At 70.5% G+C, this 13,484-nt stretch overlaps 5 non-coding genes across 5 annotated transcripts; all 5 read right to left on the minus strand.

Annotated features, from left to right (window-relative positions):
* Positions 1-2,506: 2,506 nt before the first annotated feature.
* On the minus strand, positions 2,507-2,598 carry LOC146406471 (small nucleolar RNA SNORD116). Its single transcript, XR_014832910.1, has one exon. It is a non-coding gene; the product is annotated as a small nucleolar RNA SNORD116 (small nucleolar RNA).
* Positions 2,599-5,117: 2,519 nt separating this feature from the next.
* LOC146406472 (small nucleolar RNA SNORD116) lies at positions 5,118-5,209 on the minus strand. The gene has a single exon (XR_014832919.1). It is a non-coding gene; the product is annotated as a small nucleolar RNA SNORD116 (small nucleolar RNA).
* Positions 5,210-7,729: 2,520 nt separating this feature from the next.
* LOC146406473 (small nucleolar RNA SNORD116) lies at positions 7,730-7,821 on the minus strand. Its single transcript, XR_014832921.1, has one exon. It is a non-coding gene; the product is annotated as a small nucleolar RNA SNORD116 (small nucleolar RNA).
* Positions 7,822-10,362: 2,541 nt separating this feature from the next.
* LOC146406474 (small nucleolar RNA SNORD116) lies at positions 10,363-10,454 on the minus strand. Its single transcript, XR_014832928.1, has one exon. It is a non-coding gene; the product is annotated as a small nucleolar RNA SNORD116 (small nucleolar RNA).
* A 2,541-nt stretch (positions 10,455-12,995) lies between these two features.
* LOC146406475 (small nucleolar RNA SNORD116) lies at positions 12,996-13,087 on the minus strand. Its single transcript, XR_014832934.1, has one exon. It is a non-coding gene; the product is annotated as a small nucleolar RNA SNORD116 (small nucleolar RNA).
* Positions 13,088-13,484: the final 397 nt, after the last annotated feature.

Raw genomic sequence — 13,484 nt, forward strand, 5'->3', positions numbered from 1 at the left:
GCCGCCGCAAGGCAAATTCACGGCCTCCGCACCTGGACATCCCACCCGCTCCATCACGGCAGAGTTTGGGGGCGTGCCCAGACAGACGAGCCACTGGGCAGGACGGGACGCTGGCCTGCCGGGGCCAAAGCCCGCGAGAAGCGGGGGTGGCCCGGGGCTCCGGACAGACGAGCGCCCCAAGGGCGAGTTCTCCACCACTGAGGACAGGGGCCGCTCACCATCACCAGGTCTCCACAGAGCCGCGACAAGGACGCCACGCCCACTGGTCTGCGGGAGCTCCTCGGCCTCGCGCGGTGGCACGCCACAAGATCAGGGGTCCGCCATGCTGCTCTCCTGGGTCAGGGCGAGAGAGCACACACACCACAAGGGTTTCCACAAGGAGGAAGGGCCACGCTGGCGCCAGGGGACCAGGGCCCCTCCACCTGGAGACCCGCACTGCATCGGGCTGCCACGGCTCCCCAGCCTCCCCAGCCTCCCCTCTCTCTGGGTGTCTGCAGCCACACGGACCCTGCCTGGGGGCCGGGCGCGGGGGGTGGTGCAGGCCCGGCCTGCACAGAGGCGTGCCAGGGGCACAGAGAGAGGCCCCGGCATTCTTCTCCCACGTCCCAGGGCCCGAAAGATGGATCCCCAAGGCCGGCTCCCCGCCCCCCAACACGGCAACAAGGTGCCCCACGGAGGCACATTCAGGCCCACTGGGGCAACCTGCGCCACACCCCCGACACGACCGGGAAACCCAAACCCCTGGCACCTCCTCTGCCTCAGGACTTCCGCCAGGACTCACCGCCCCTGCGGAAACCCTCTCTCTTCCTTTGTTCTCTCCCTCTCTCTCTCTCCCTCTCGGTCCCACCCGCTGTCACCCTTTCCCTGGCGAGCGCGCGCGCACCGAAGCTTTCTCTCCTTTGCTGGACCCATCCGACGCACGATCAGCCACTTGCCCTCACAAGAGTCTGTCCGTGCCAGCCGGCTCTCCAGGAACCCCAGCACGGGCGCACTGATGCTACCCTGCCCTGACGAAGGGTGACGGCCACCAACTCCCCTTGACCTCTCCATGATGCGGAATCCCCTCAGCGCCCGTAAGACCCCCCCGGAGCCGTTCCCGTGCCCAGCAGCAGGCACGAACCCCCTGACGAGACGTGGTCGCTACCCGGCGGTTCCCGCCCGCACCAAGCCCCTCCCAGGCCCGACCACACACCAACCGGGACACCCAAGTCGGCCGGGAGACACGGCTCAAATCCCCACAGGGCGTGGGACATTCCCCCAAACAGCCGGGACTCCTGAACGGGCCAGGCCTTCCAGGGCCTCAAGCCCCGGGCCTTCCTGGCAAGCACGCGGCCGCCGGGCCTCATCAAAGCCCTCCGTCACCGTCGGGGCCAGGACACCGCCACCGCTGCCCAAGCCCAGGCCTCCCGTCTCCGCTCGCCATCAAGCCGCCCGCCGCAGGACCCGGACACCCGCCCCGAGCAGCCTCCCAGGCACTGCCAGCTGAGAGACGTCCCTGGCCGCCGACCTCCCCGCTCTGCCCAGGCCCCCGCGCGGCGACCTGGGCGAAGCGCTCCACGCGGCGCGGGTGGCTCGCTCTGCCGGGCAGACCACCCCCTCCAGGGCGTCCAAGGGCTCGGCATCGGACCCTCCAGGGAGAGGGAGACCGTGCACCGGGAAGGACTCCGACCCGTGGCCTCCCAAAGGACCCCCCCAAGGTGCGGTCAGCGCCGCGGCCCAGGGACCTGGCGGCTGCCTTCCCCAGACCCCCACGGGGAGCCACGCCTCCCAGAGGAGAGGCCACATGCAAGACCGTCCCCGCCCCTGCCCGCGCGGTCCTTCCCGACCCGGGCCTCCCACAGCCGCTGACTCCATCCCACTTGAGGCCAGGGCACCTCCTCCAGAGGCCCTCGCCCATCCAGACGTGGGCCTGTCCACCCACGTCCCCGGCAGGCTCCCTCTGCCCGCCTGTCGCTCACCACTTCAGCTGCCCCCTTCTCGCCACCCAGCCCCAGCCTCCGCCCCCACATCCCTGGACGTCCCAGGGGAGCGCCCTCAGGGGTTCCCAGGCTCCCCCCCTCCCATGGGGGACGGCCCTGATCCAAGGGCCCCCGCTACCACAGACCCCCTGCAGCAGGTGGCCCTCAGGGGTCCCCAGAGCAGAAAGACAACACTACCCTGCCGGGATCCCGTCTCCCCACAGCATCCTGAGAAGGGCGCCCGGCCTGGGCCAGGACGCCCCCTGGGGCCCTAGGGCCGCACACTTGCCTCGCGTGCCGGGCCCAAATTTCGGCCCCCGCGACGGCTTGCGAAACCCCCCAAGGCCGGCGGGAGGCCGCCCGGGATCTCCAGCACGCTCGGGCACGCGGCCTCTCCCCCGAGGCCAGCGCCGGGCGACGGGCCCCATGCTTCCTGGGCCCGGCAGGCGGCCGCCTTCCCCAGACCTCACCCGAGTGGCTGCTGACACCCAGAGGCCCCAAGGCCAAGGGCCCATCTACCCCCGAGCCCCCGGTGGCCGCCACGTGCCGGACCTCAGTTTCGATGAGGAGACGGTAGTGAGTTCTCACTCATTTTGTTCAGATTTCCAAGGAATGCTTTAGAGGGAGTCATCATCGATCCGAGCACGGGCTCCGCCGCCGCAAGGCAAATTCACGGCCTCCGCACCTGGACATCCCACCCGCTCCATCACGGCAGAGTTTGGGGGCGTGCCCAGACAGACGAGCCACTGGGCAGGACGGGACGCTGGCATGCCGGGGCCAAAGCCCGCGAGAAGCGGGGGTGGCCCGGGGCTCCGGACAGACGAGCGCCCCAAGGGCGAGTTCTCCACCACTGAGGACAGGGGCCGCTCACCATCACCAGGTCTCCACAGAGCCGCGACAAGGACGCCACGCCCACTGGTCTGCGGGAGCTCCTCGGCCTCGCGCGGTGGCACGCCACAAGATCAGGGGTCCGCCATGCTGCTCTCCTGGGTCAGGGCGAGAGAGCACACACACCACAAGGGTTTCCACAAGGAGGAAGGGCCACGCTGGCGCCAGGGGACCAGGGCCCCTCCACCTGGAGACCCGCACTGCATCGGGCTGCCACGGCTCCCCAGCCTCCCCAGCCTCCCCTCTCTCTGGGTGTCTGCAGCCACACGGACCCTGCCTGGGGGCCGGGCGCGGGGGGTGGTGCAGGCCCGGCCTGCACAGAGGCGTGCCAGGGGCACAGAGAGAGGCCCCGGCATTCTTCTCCCACGTCCCAGGGCCCGAAAGATGGATCCCCAAGGCCGGCTCCCCGCCCCCCAACACGGCAACAAGGTGCCCCACGGAGGCACATTCAGGCCCACTGGGGCAACCTGCGCCACACCCCCGACACGACCGGGAAACCCAAACCCCTGGCACCTCCTCTGCCTCAGGACTTCCGCCAGGACTCACCGCCCCTGCGGAAACCCTCTCTCTTCCTTTGTTCTCTCCCTCTCTCTCTCTCCCTCTCGGTCCCACCCGCTGTCACCCTTTCCCTGGCGAGCGCGCGCGCACCGAAGCTTTCTCTCCTTTGCTGGACCCATCCGACGCACGATCAGCCACTTGCCCTCACAAGAGTCTGTCCGTGCCAGCCGGCTCTCCAGGAACCCCAGCACGGGCGCACTGATGCTACCCTGCCCTGACGAAGGGTGACGGCCACCAACTCCCCTTGACCTCTCCATGATGCGGAATCCCCTCAGCGCCCGTAAGACCCCCCCGGAGCCGTTCCCGTGCCCAGCAGCAGGCACGAACCCCCTGACGAGACGTGGTCGCTACCCGGCGGTTCCCGCCTGCACCAAGGCCCTCCCAGGCCGGACCACACACCAACCGGGACACCCAAGTCGGCCGGGAGACACGGCTCAAATCCCCACAGGGCGTGGGACATTCCCCCAAACAGCCGGGACTCCTGAACGGGCCAGGCCTTCCAGGGCCTCAAGCCCCGGGCCTTCCTGGCAAGCACGCGGCCGCCGGGCCTCATCAAAGCCCTCCGTCACCGTCGGGGCCAGGACACCGCCACCGCTGCCCAAGCCCAGGCCTCCCGTCTCCGCTCGCCATCAAGCCGCCCGCCGCAGGACCCGGACACCCGCCCCGAGCAGCCTCCCAGGCACTGCCAGCTGAGAGACGTCCCTGGCCGCCGACCTCCCCGCTCTGCCCAGGCCCCCGCGCGGCGACCTGGGCGAAGCGCTCCACGCGGCGCAGGTGGCTCGCTCTGCCGGGCAGACCACCCCCTCCAGGGCGTCCAAGGGCTCGGCATCGGACCCTCCAGGGAGAGGGAGACCGTGCACCGGGAAGGACTCCGACCCGTGGCCTCCCAAAGGACCCCCCCAAGGTGCGGTCAGCGCCGCGGCCCAGGGACCTGGCGGCTGCCTTCCCCAGACCCCCACGGGGAGCCACGCCTCCCAGAGGAGAGGCCACATGCAAGACCGTCCCCGCCCCTGCCCGCGCGGTCCTTCCCGACCCGGGCCTCCCACAGCCGCTGACGCCATCCCACTTGAGGCCAGGGCACCTCCTCCAGAGCCCCTCGCCCATCCAGACGTGGGCCTGTCCACCCACGTCCCCGGCAGGCTCCCTCTGCCCGCCTGTCACTCACCACTTCAGCTGCCCCCTTCTCGCCACCCAGCCCCAGCCTCCGCCCCCACATCCCTGGACGTCCCAGGGGAGCGCCCTCAGGGGTTCCCAGGCTCCCCCCCTCCCATGGGGGACGGCCCTGATCCAAGGGCCCCCGCTACCACAGACCCCCTGCAGCAGGTGGCCCTCAGGGGTCCCCAGAGCAGAAAGACAACACTACCCTGCCGGGATCCCGTCTCCCCACAGCATCCTGAGAAGGGCGCCGGGCCTGGGCCAGGACGCCCCCTGGGGCCCTAGGGCCGCACACTTGCCTCGCGTGCCGGGCCCAAATTTCGGCCCCCGCGACGGCTTGCGAAACCCCCCAAGGCCGGCGGGAGGCCGCCCGGGATCTCCAGCACGCTCGGGCACGCGGCCTCTCCCCCGAGGCCAGCGCCGGGCGACGGGCCCCATGCTTCCTGGGCCCGGCAGGCGGCCGCCTTCCCCAGACCTCACCCGAGTGGCTGCTGACACCCAGAGGCCCCAAGGCCAAGGGCCCATCTACCCCCGAGCCCCCGGTGGCCGCCACGTGCCGGACCTCAGTTTCGATGAGGAGACGGTAGTGAGTTCTCACTCATTTTGTTCAGATTTCCAAGGAATGCTTTAGAGGGAGTCATCATCGATCCGAGCACGGGCTCCGCCGCCGCAAGGCAAATTCACGGCCTCCGCACCTGGACATCCAACCCGCTCCATCACGGCAGCGTTTGGGGGCGTGCCCAGACAGACGAGCCACTGGGCAGGACGGGACGCTGGCATGCCGGGGCCAAAGCCCGCGAGAAGCGGGGGTGGCCCGGGGCTCCGGACAGACGAGCGCCCCAAGGGCGAGTTCTCCACCACTGAGGACAGGGGCCGCTCACCATCGCCAGGTCTCCACAGAGCCGCGACAAGGACGCCACGCCCACTGGTCTGCGGGAGCTCCTCGGCCTCGCGCGGTGGCACGCCACAAGATCAGGGGTCCGCCATGCTGCTCTCCTGGGTCAGGGCGAGAGAGCACACACACCACAAGGGTTTCCACAAGGAGGAAGGGCCACGCTGGCGCCAGGGGACCAGGGCCCCTCCACCTGGAGACCCGCACTGCATCGGGCTGCCACGGCTCCCCAGCCTCCCCAGCCTCCCCTCTCTCTGGGTGTCTGCAGCCACATGGACCCTGCCTGGGGGCCGGGCGCGGGGGGTGGTGCAGGCCCGGCCTGCACAGAGGCGTGCCAGGGGCACAGAGAGAGGCCCCGGCATTCTTCTCCCACGTCCCAGGGCCCGAAAGATGGATCCCCAAGGCCGGCTCCCCGCCCCCCAACACGGCAACAAGGTGCCCCACGGAGGCACATTCAGGCCCACTGGGGCAACCTGCGCCACACCCCCGACACGACCGGGAAACCCAAACCCCTGGCACCTCCTCTGCCTCAGGACTTCCGCCAGGACTCACCGCCCCTGCGGAAACCCTCTCTCTTCCTTTGTTCTCTCCCTCTCTCTCTCTCCCTCTCGGTCCCACCCGCTGTCACCCTTTCCCTGGCGAGCGCGCGCGCACCGAAGCTTTCTCTCCTTTGCTGGACCCATCCGACGCACGATCAGCCACTTGCCCTCACAAGAGTCTGTCCGTGCCAGCCGGCTCTCCAGGAACCCCAGCACGGGCGCACTGATGCTACCCTGCCCTGACGAAGGGTGACGGCCACCAACTCCCCTTGACCTCTCCATGATGCGGAATCCCCTCAGCGCCCGTAAGACCCCCCCGGAGCCGTTCCCGTGCCCAGCAGCAGGCACGAACCCCCTGACGAGACGTGGTCGCTACCCGGCGGTTCCCGCCCGCACCAAGCCCCTCCCAGGCCCGACCACACACCAACCGGGACACCCAAGTCGGCCGGGAGACACGGCTCAAATCCCCACAGGGCGTGGGACATTCCCCCAAACAGCCGGGACTCCTGAACGGGCCAGGCCTTCCAGGGCCTCAAGCCCCGGGCCTTCCTGGCAAGCACGCGGCCGCCGGGCCTCATCAAAGCCCTCCGTCACCGTCGGGGCCAGGACACCGCCACCGCTGCCCAAGCCCAGGCCTCCCGTCTCCGCTCGCCATCAAGCCGCCCGCCGCAGGACCCGGACACCCGCCCCGAGCAGCCTCCCAGGCACTGCCAGCTGAGAGACGTCCCTGGCCGCCGACCTCCCCGCTCTGCCCAGGCCCCCGCGCGGCGACCTGGGCGAAGCGCTCCACGCGGCGCGGGTGGCTCGCTCTGCCGGGCAGACCACCCCCTCCAGGGCGTCCAAGGGCTCGGCATCGGACCCTCCAGGGAGAGGGAGACCGTGCACCGGGAAGGACTCCGACCCGTGGCCTCCCAAAGGACCCCCCCAAGGTGCGGTCAGCGCCGCGGCCCAGGGACCTGGCGGCTGCCTTCCCCAGACCCCCACGGGGAGCCACGCCTCCCAGAGGAGAGGCCACATGCAAGACCGTCCCCACCCCTGCCCGCGCGGTCCTTCCCGACCCGGGCCTCCCACAGCCGCTGACGCCATCCCACTTGAGGCCAGGGCACCTCCTCCAGAGCCCCTCGCCCATCCAGACCTGGGCCTGTCCACCCACGTCCCTGGCAGGCTCCCTCTGCCCGCCTGTCGCTCACCACTTCAGCTGCCCCCTTCTCGCCACCCAGCCCCAGCCTCCGCCCCCACATCCCTGGACGTCCCAGGGGAGCGCCCTCAGGGGTTCCCAGGCTCCCCCCCTCCCATGGGGGACGGCCCTGATCCAAGGGCCCCCGCTACCACAGACCCCCTGCAGCAGGTGGCCCTCAGGGGTTCCCCAGAGCAGAAAGACAACACTACCCTGCCGGGATCCCGTCTCCCCACAGCATCCTGAGAGGGGCGCCCGGCCTGGGCCAGGACGCCCCCTGGGGCCCTAGGGCCGCACACTTGCCTCGCGTGCCGGGCCCAATTTTCGGCCCCCGCGACGGCTTGCGAAACCCCCCAAGGCCGGCGGGAGGCCGCCCGGGATCTCCAGCACGCTCGGGCACGCGGCCTCTCCCCCGAGGCCAGCGCCGGGCGACGGGCCCCATGCTTCCTGGGCCCGGCAGGCGGCCGCCTTCCCCAGACCTCACCCGAGTGGCTGCTGACACCCAGAGGCCCCAAGGCCAAGGGCCCATCTACCCCCGAGCCCCCGGTGGCCGCCACGTGCCGGACCTCAGTTTCGATGAGGAGACGGTAGTGAGTTCTCACTCATTTTGTTCAGATTTCCAAGGAATGCTTTAGAGGGAGTCATCATCGATCCGAGCACGGGCTCCGCCGCCGCAAGGCAAATTCACGGCCTCCGCACCTGGACATCCAACCCGCTCCATCACGGCAGCGTTTGGGGGCGTGCCCAGACAGACGAGCCACTGGGCAGGACGGGACGCTCCCCCTCACGCCCCCGGAGCTGGCCTGCCGGGGCCAAAGCCCGCGAGAAGCGGGGGTGGCCCGGGGCTCCGGACAGACGAGCGCCCCAAGGGCGAGTTCTCCACCACTGAGGACAGGGGCCGCTCACCATCGCCAGGTCTCCACAGAGCCGCGACAAGGACGCCACGCCCACTGGGCTGCGGGAGCTCCTCGGCCTCGCGCGGTGGCACGCCACAAGATCAGGGGTCCGCCATGCTGCTCTCCTGGGTCAGGGCGAGAGAGCACACACACCACAAGGGTTTCCACAAGGAGGAAGGGCCACGCTGGCGCCAGGGGACCAGGGCCCCTCCACCTGGAGACCCGCACTGCATCGGGCTGCCACGGCTCCCCAGCCTCCCCAGCCTCCCCTCTCTCTGGGTGTCTGCAGCCACACGGACCCTGCCTGGGGGCCGGGCGCGGGGGGTGGTGCAGGCCCGGCCTGCACAGAGGCGTGCCAGGGGCACAGAGAGAGGCCCCGGCATTCTTCTCCCACGTCCCAGGGCCCGAAAGATGCATCCCCAAGGCCGGCTCCCCGCCCCCCAACACGGCAACAAGGTGCCCCACGGAGGCACATTCAGGCCCACTGGGGCAACCTGCGCCACACCCCCGACACGACCGGGAAACCCAAACCCCTGGCACCTCCTCTGCCTCAGGACTTCCGCCAGGACTCACCGCCCCTGCGGAAACCCTCTCTCTTCCTTTGTTCTCTCCCTCTCTCTCTCTCCCTCTCGGTCCCACCCGCTGTCACCCTTTCCCTGGCGAGCGCGCGCGCACCGAAGCTTTCTCTCCTTTGCTGGACCCATCCGACGCACGATCAGCCACTTGCCCTCACAAGAGTCTGTCCGTGCCAGCCGGCTCTCCAGGAACCCCAGCACGGGCGCACTGATGCTACCCTGCCCTGACGAAGGGTGACGGCCACCAACTCCCCTTGACCTCTCCATGATGCGGAATCCCCTCAGCGCCCGTAAGACCCCCCCGGAGCCGTTCCCGTGCCCAGCAGCAGGCACGAACCCCCTGACGAGACGTGGTCGCTACCCGGCGGTTCCCGCCTGCACCACGCCCGTCCCAGGCCCGACCACACACCAACCGGGACACCCAAGTCGGCCGGGAGACACGGCTCAAATCCCCACAGGGCGTGGGACATTCCCCCAAACAGCCGGGACTCCTGAACGGGCCAGGCCTTCCAGGGCCTCAAGCCCCGGGCCTTCCTGGCAAGCACGCGGCCGCCGGGCCTCATCAAAGCCCTCCGTCACCGTCGGGGCCAGGACACCGCCACCGCTGCCCAAGCCCAGGCCTCCCGTCTCCGCTCGCCATCCAGCCGCCCGCCGCAGGACCCGGACACCCGCCCCGAGCAGCCTCCCAGGCACTGCCAGCTGAGAGACGTCCCTGGCTGCCGACCTCCCCGCTCTGCCCAGGCCCCCGCGCGGCGACCTGGGCGAAGCGCTCCACGCGGCGCGGGTGGCTCGCTCTGCCGGGCAGACCACCCCCTCCAGGGCGTCCAAGGGCTCGGCATCGGACCCTCCAGGGAGAGGGAGACCGTGCACCGGGAAGGACTCCGACCCGTGGCCTCCCAAAGGACCCCCCCAAGGTGCGGTCAGCGCCGCGGCCCAGGGACCTGGCGGCTGCCTTCCCCAGACCCCCACGGGGAGCCACGCCTCCCAGAGGAGAGGCCACATGCAAGACCGTCCCCGCCCCTGCCCGCGCGGTCCTTCCCGACCCGGGCCTCCCACAGCCGCTGACGCCATCCCACTTGAGGCCAGGGCACCTCCTCCAGAGCCCCTCGCCCATCCAGACCTGGGCCTGTCCACCCACGTCCCTGGCAGGCTCCCTCTGCCCGCCTGTCGCTCACCACTTCAGCTGCCCCCTTCTCGCCACCCAGCCCCAGCCTCCGCCCCCACATCCCTGGACGTCCCAGGGGAGCGCCCTCAGGGGTTCCCAGGCTCCCCCCCTCCCATGGGGGACGGCCCTGATCCAAGGGCCCCCGCTACCACAGACCCCCTGCAGCAGGTGGCCCTCAGGGGTTCCCCAGAGCAGAAAGACAACACTACCCTGCCGGGATCCCGTCTCCCCACAGCATCCTGAGAAGGGCGCCCGGCCTGGGCCAGGACGCCCCCTGGGGCCCTAGGGCCGCACACTTGCCTCGCGTGCCGGGCCCAAATTTCGGCCCCCGCGACGGCTTGCGAAACCCCCCAAGGCCGGCGGGAGGCCGCCCGGGATCTCCAGCACGCTCGGGCACGCGGCCTCTCCCCCGAGGCCAGCGCCGGGCGACGGGCCCCATGCTTCCTGGGCCCGGCAGGCGGCCGCCTTCCCCAGACCTCACCCGAGTGGCTGCTGACACCCAGAGGCCCCAAGGCCAAGGGCCCATCTACCCCCGAGCCCCCGGTGGCCGCCACGTGCCGGACCTCAGTTTCGATGAGGAGACGGTAGTGAGTTCTCACTCATTTTGTTCAGATTTCCAAGGAATGCTTTAGAGGGAGTCATCATCGATCCGAGCACGGGCTCCGCCGCCGCAAGGCAAATTCACGGCCTCCGCACCTGGACATCCAACCCGCTCCATCACGGCAGCGTTTGGGGGCGTGCCCAGACAGACGAGCCACTGGGCAGGACGGGACGCTCCCCCTCACGCCCCCGGAGCTGGCCTGCCGGGGCCAAAGCCCGCGAGAAGCGGGGGTGGCCCGGGGCTCCGGACAGACGAGCGCCCCAAGGGCGAGTTCTCCACCACTGAGGACAGGGGCCGCTCACCATCGCCAGGTCTCCACAGAGCCGCGACAAGGACGCCACGCCCACTGGTCTGCGGGAGCTCCTCGGCCTCGCGCGGTGGCACGCCACAAGATCAGGGGTCCGCCATGCTGCTCTCCTGGGTCAGGGCGAGAGAGCACACACACCACAAGGGTTTCCACAAGGAGGAAGGGCCACGCTGGCGCCAGGGGACCAGGGCCCCTCCACCTGGAGACCCGCACTGCATCGGGCTGCCACGGCTCCCCAGCCTCCCCAGCCTCCCCTCTCTCTGGGTGTCTGCAGCCACACGGACCCTGCCTGGGGGCCGGGCGCGGGGGGTGGTGCAGGCCCGGCCTGCACAGAGGCGTGCCAGGGGCACAGAGAGAGGCCCCGGCATTCTTCTCCCACGTCCCAGGGCCCGAAAGATGCATCCCCAAGGCCGGCTCCCCGCCCCCCAACACGGCAACAAGGTGCCCCACGGAGGCACATTCAGGCCCACTGGGGCAACCTGCGCCACACCCCCGACACGACCGGGAAACCCAAACCCCTGGCACCTCCTCTGCCTCAGGACTTCCGCCAGGACTCACCGCCCCTGCGGAAACCCTCTCTCTTCCTTTGTTCTCTCCCTCTCTCTCTCTCCCTCTCGGTCCCACCCGCTGTCACCCTTTCCCTGGCGAGCGCGCGCGCACCGAAGCTTTCTCTCCTTTGCTGGACCCATCCGACGCACGATCAGCCACTTGCCCTCACAAGAGTCTGTCCGTGCCAGCCGGCTCTCCAGGAACCCCAGCACGGGCGCACTGATGCTACCCTGCCCTGACGAAGGGTGACGGCCACCAACTCCCCTTGACCTCTCCATGATGCGGAATCCCCTCAGCGCCCGTAAGACCCCCCCGGAGCCGTTCCCGTGCCCAGCAGCAGGCACGAACCCCCTGACGAGACGTGGTCGCTACCCGGCGGTTCCCGCCCGCACCAAGCCCCTCCCAGGCCCGACCACACACCAACCAGGACACCCAAGTCGGCCGGGAGACACGGCTCAAATCCCCACAGGGCGTGGGACATTCCCCCAAACAGCCGGGACTCCTGAACGGGCCAGGCCTTCCAGGGCCTCAAGCCCCGGGCCTTCCTGGCAAGCACGCGGCCGCCGGGCCTCATCAAAGCCCTCCGTCACCGTCGGGGCCAGGACACCGCCACCGCTGCCCAAGCCCAGGCCTCCCGTCTCCGCTCGCCATCAAGCCGCCCGCCGCAGGACCCGGACACCCGCCCCGAGCAGCCTCCCAGGCACTGCCAGCTGAGAGACGTCCCTGGCCGCCGACCTCCCCGCTCTGCCCAGGCCCCCGCGCGGCGACCTGGGCGAAGCGCTCCACGCGGCGCGGGTGGCTCGCTCTGCCGGGCAGACCACCCCCTCCAGGGCGTCCAAGGGCTTGGCATCGGACCCTCCAGGGAGAGGGAGACCGTGCACCGGGAAGGACTCCGACCCGTGGCCTCCCAAAGGACCCCCCCAAGGTGCGGTCAGCGCCGCGGCCCAGGGACCTGGCGGCTGCCTTCCCCAGACCCCCACGGGGAGCCACGCCTCCCAGAGGAGAGGCCACATGCAAGACCGTCCCCGCCCCTGCCCGCGCGGTCCTTCCCGACCCGGGCCTCCCACAGCCGCTGACGCCATCCCACTTGAGGCCAGGGCACCTCCTCCAGAGCCCCTCGCCCATCCAGACCTGGGCCTGTCCACCCACGTCCCTGGCAGGCTCCCTCTGCCCGCCTGTCGCTCACCACTTCAGCTGCCCCCTTCTCGCCACCCAGCCCCAGCCTCCGCCCCCACATCCCTGGACGTCCCAGGGGAGCGCCCTCAGGGGTTCCCAGGCTCCCCCCCTCCCATGGGGGACGGCCCTGATCCAAGGGCCCCCGCTACCACAGACCCCCTGCAGCAGGTGGCCCTCAGGGGTTCCCCAGAGCAGAAAGACAACACTACCCTGCCGGGATCCCGTCTCCCCACAGCATCCTGAGAGGGGCGCCCGGCCTGGGCCAGGACGCCCCCTGGGGCCCTAGGGCCGCACACTTGCCTCGCGTGCCGGGCCCAATTTTCGGCCCCCGCGACGGCTTGCGAAACCCCCCAAGGCCGGCGGGAGGCCGCCCGGGATCTCCAGCACGCTCGGGCACGCGGCCTCTCCCCCGAGGCCAGCGCCGGGCGACGGGCCCCATGCTTCCTGGGCCCGGCAGGCGGCCGCCTTCCCCAGACCTCACCCGAGTGGCTGCTGACACCCAGAGGCCCCAAGGCCAAGGGCCCATCTACCCCCGAGCCCCCGGTGGCCGCCACGTGCCGGACCTCAGTTTCGATGAGGAGACGGTAGTGAGTTCTCACTCATTTTGTTCAGATTTCCAAGGAATGCTTTAGAGGGAGTCATCATCGATCCGAGCACGGGCTCCGCCGCCGCAAGGCAAATTCACGGCCTCCGCACCTGGACATCCAACCCGCTCCATCACGGCAGCGTTTGGGGGCGTGCCCAGACAGACGAGCCACTGGGCAGGACGGGACGCTCCCCCTCACGCCCCCGGAGCTGGCCTGCCGGGGCCAAAGCCCGCGAGAAGCGGGGGTGGCCCGGGGCTCCGGACAGACGAGCGCCCCAAGGGCGAGTTCTCCACCACTGAGGACAGGGGCCGCTCACCATCGCCAGGTCTCCACAGAGCCGCGACAAGGACGCCACGCCCACTGGTCTGCGGGAGCTCCTCGGCCTCGCGCGGTGGCACGCCACAAGATCAGGGGTCCGCCATGCTGCTCTCCTGGGTCAGGGCGAGAGAGCACACACACCA

The sequence above is a fragment of the Sus scrofa genome, chromosome 1 (assembly GCF_054392235.1).
Source record: "Sus scrofa isolate SSC_HxYL_T2T_F1_AM1 chromosome 1, Sscrofa_HxYL_maternal_Yorkshire_Landrace_v2.0, whole genome shotgun sequence".
NCBI classification, from domain to species: Eukaryota; Metazoa; Chordata; class Mammalia; order Artiodactyla; family Suidae; genus Sus; species Sus scrofa.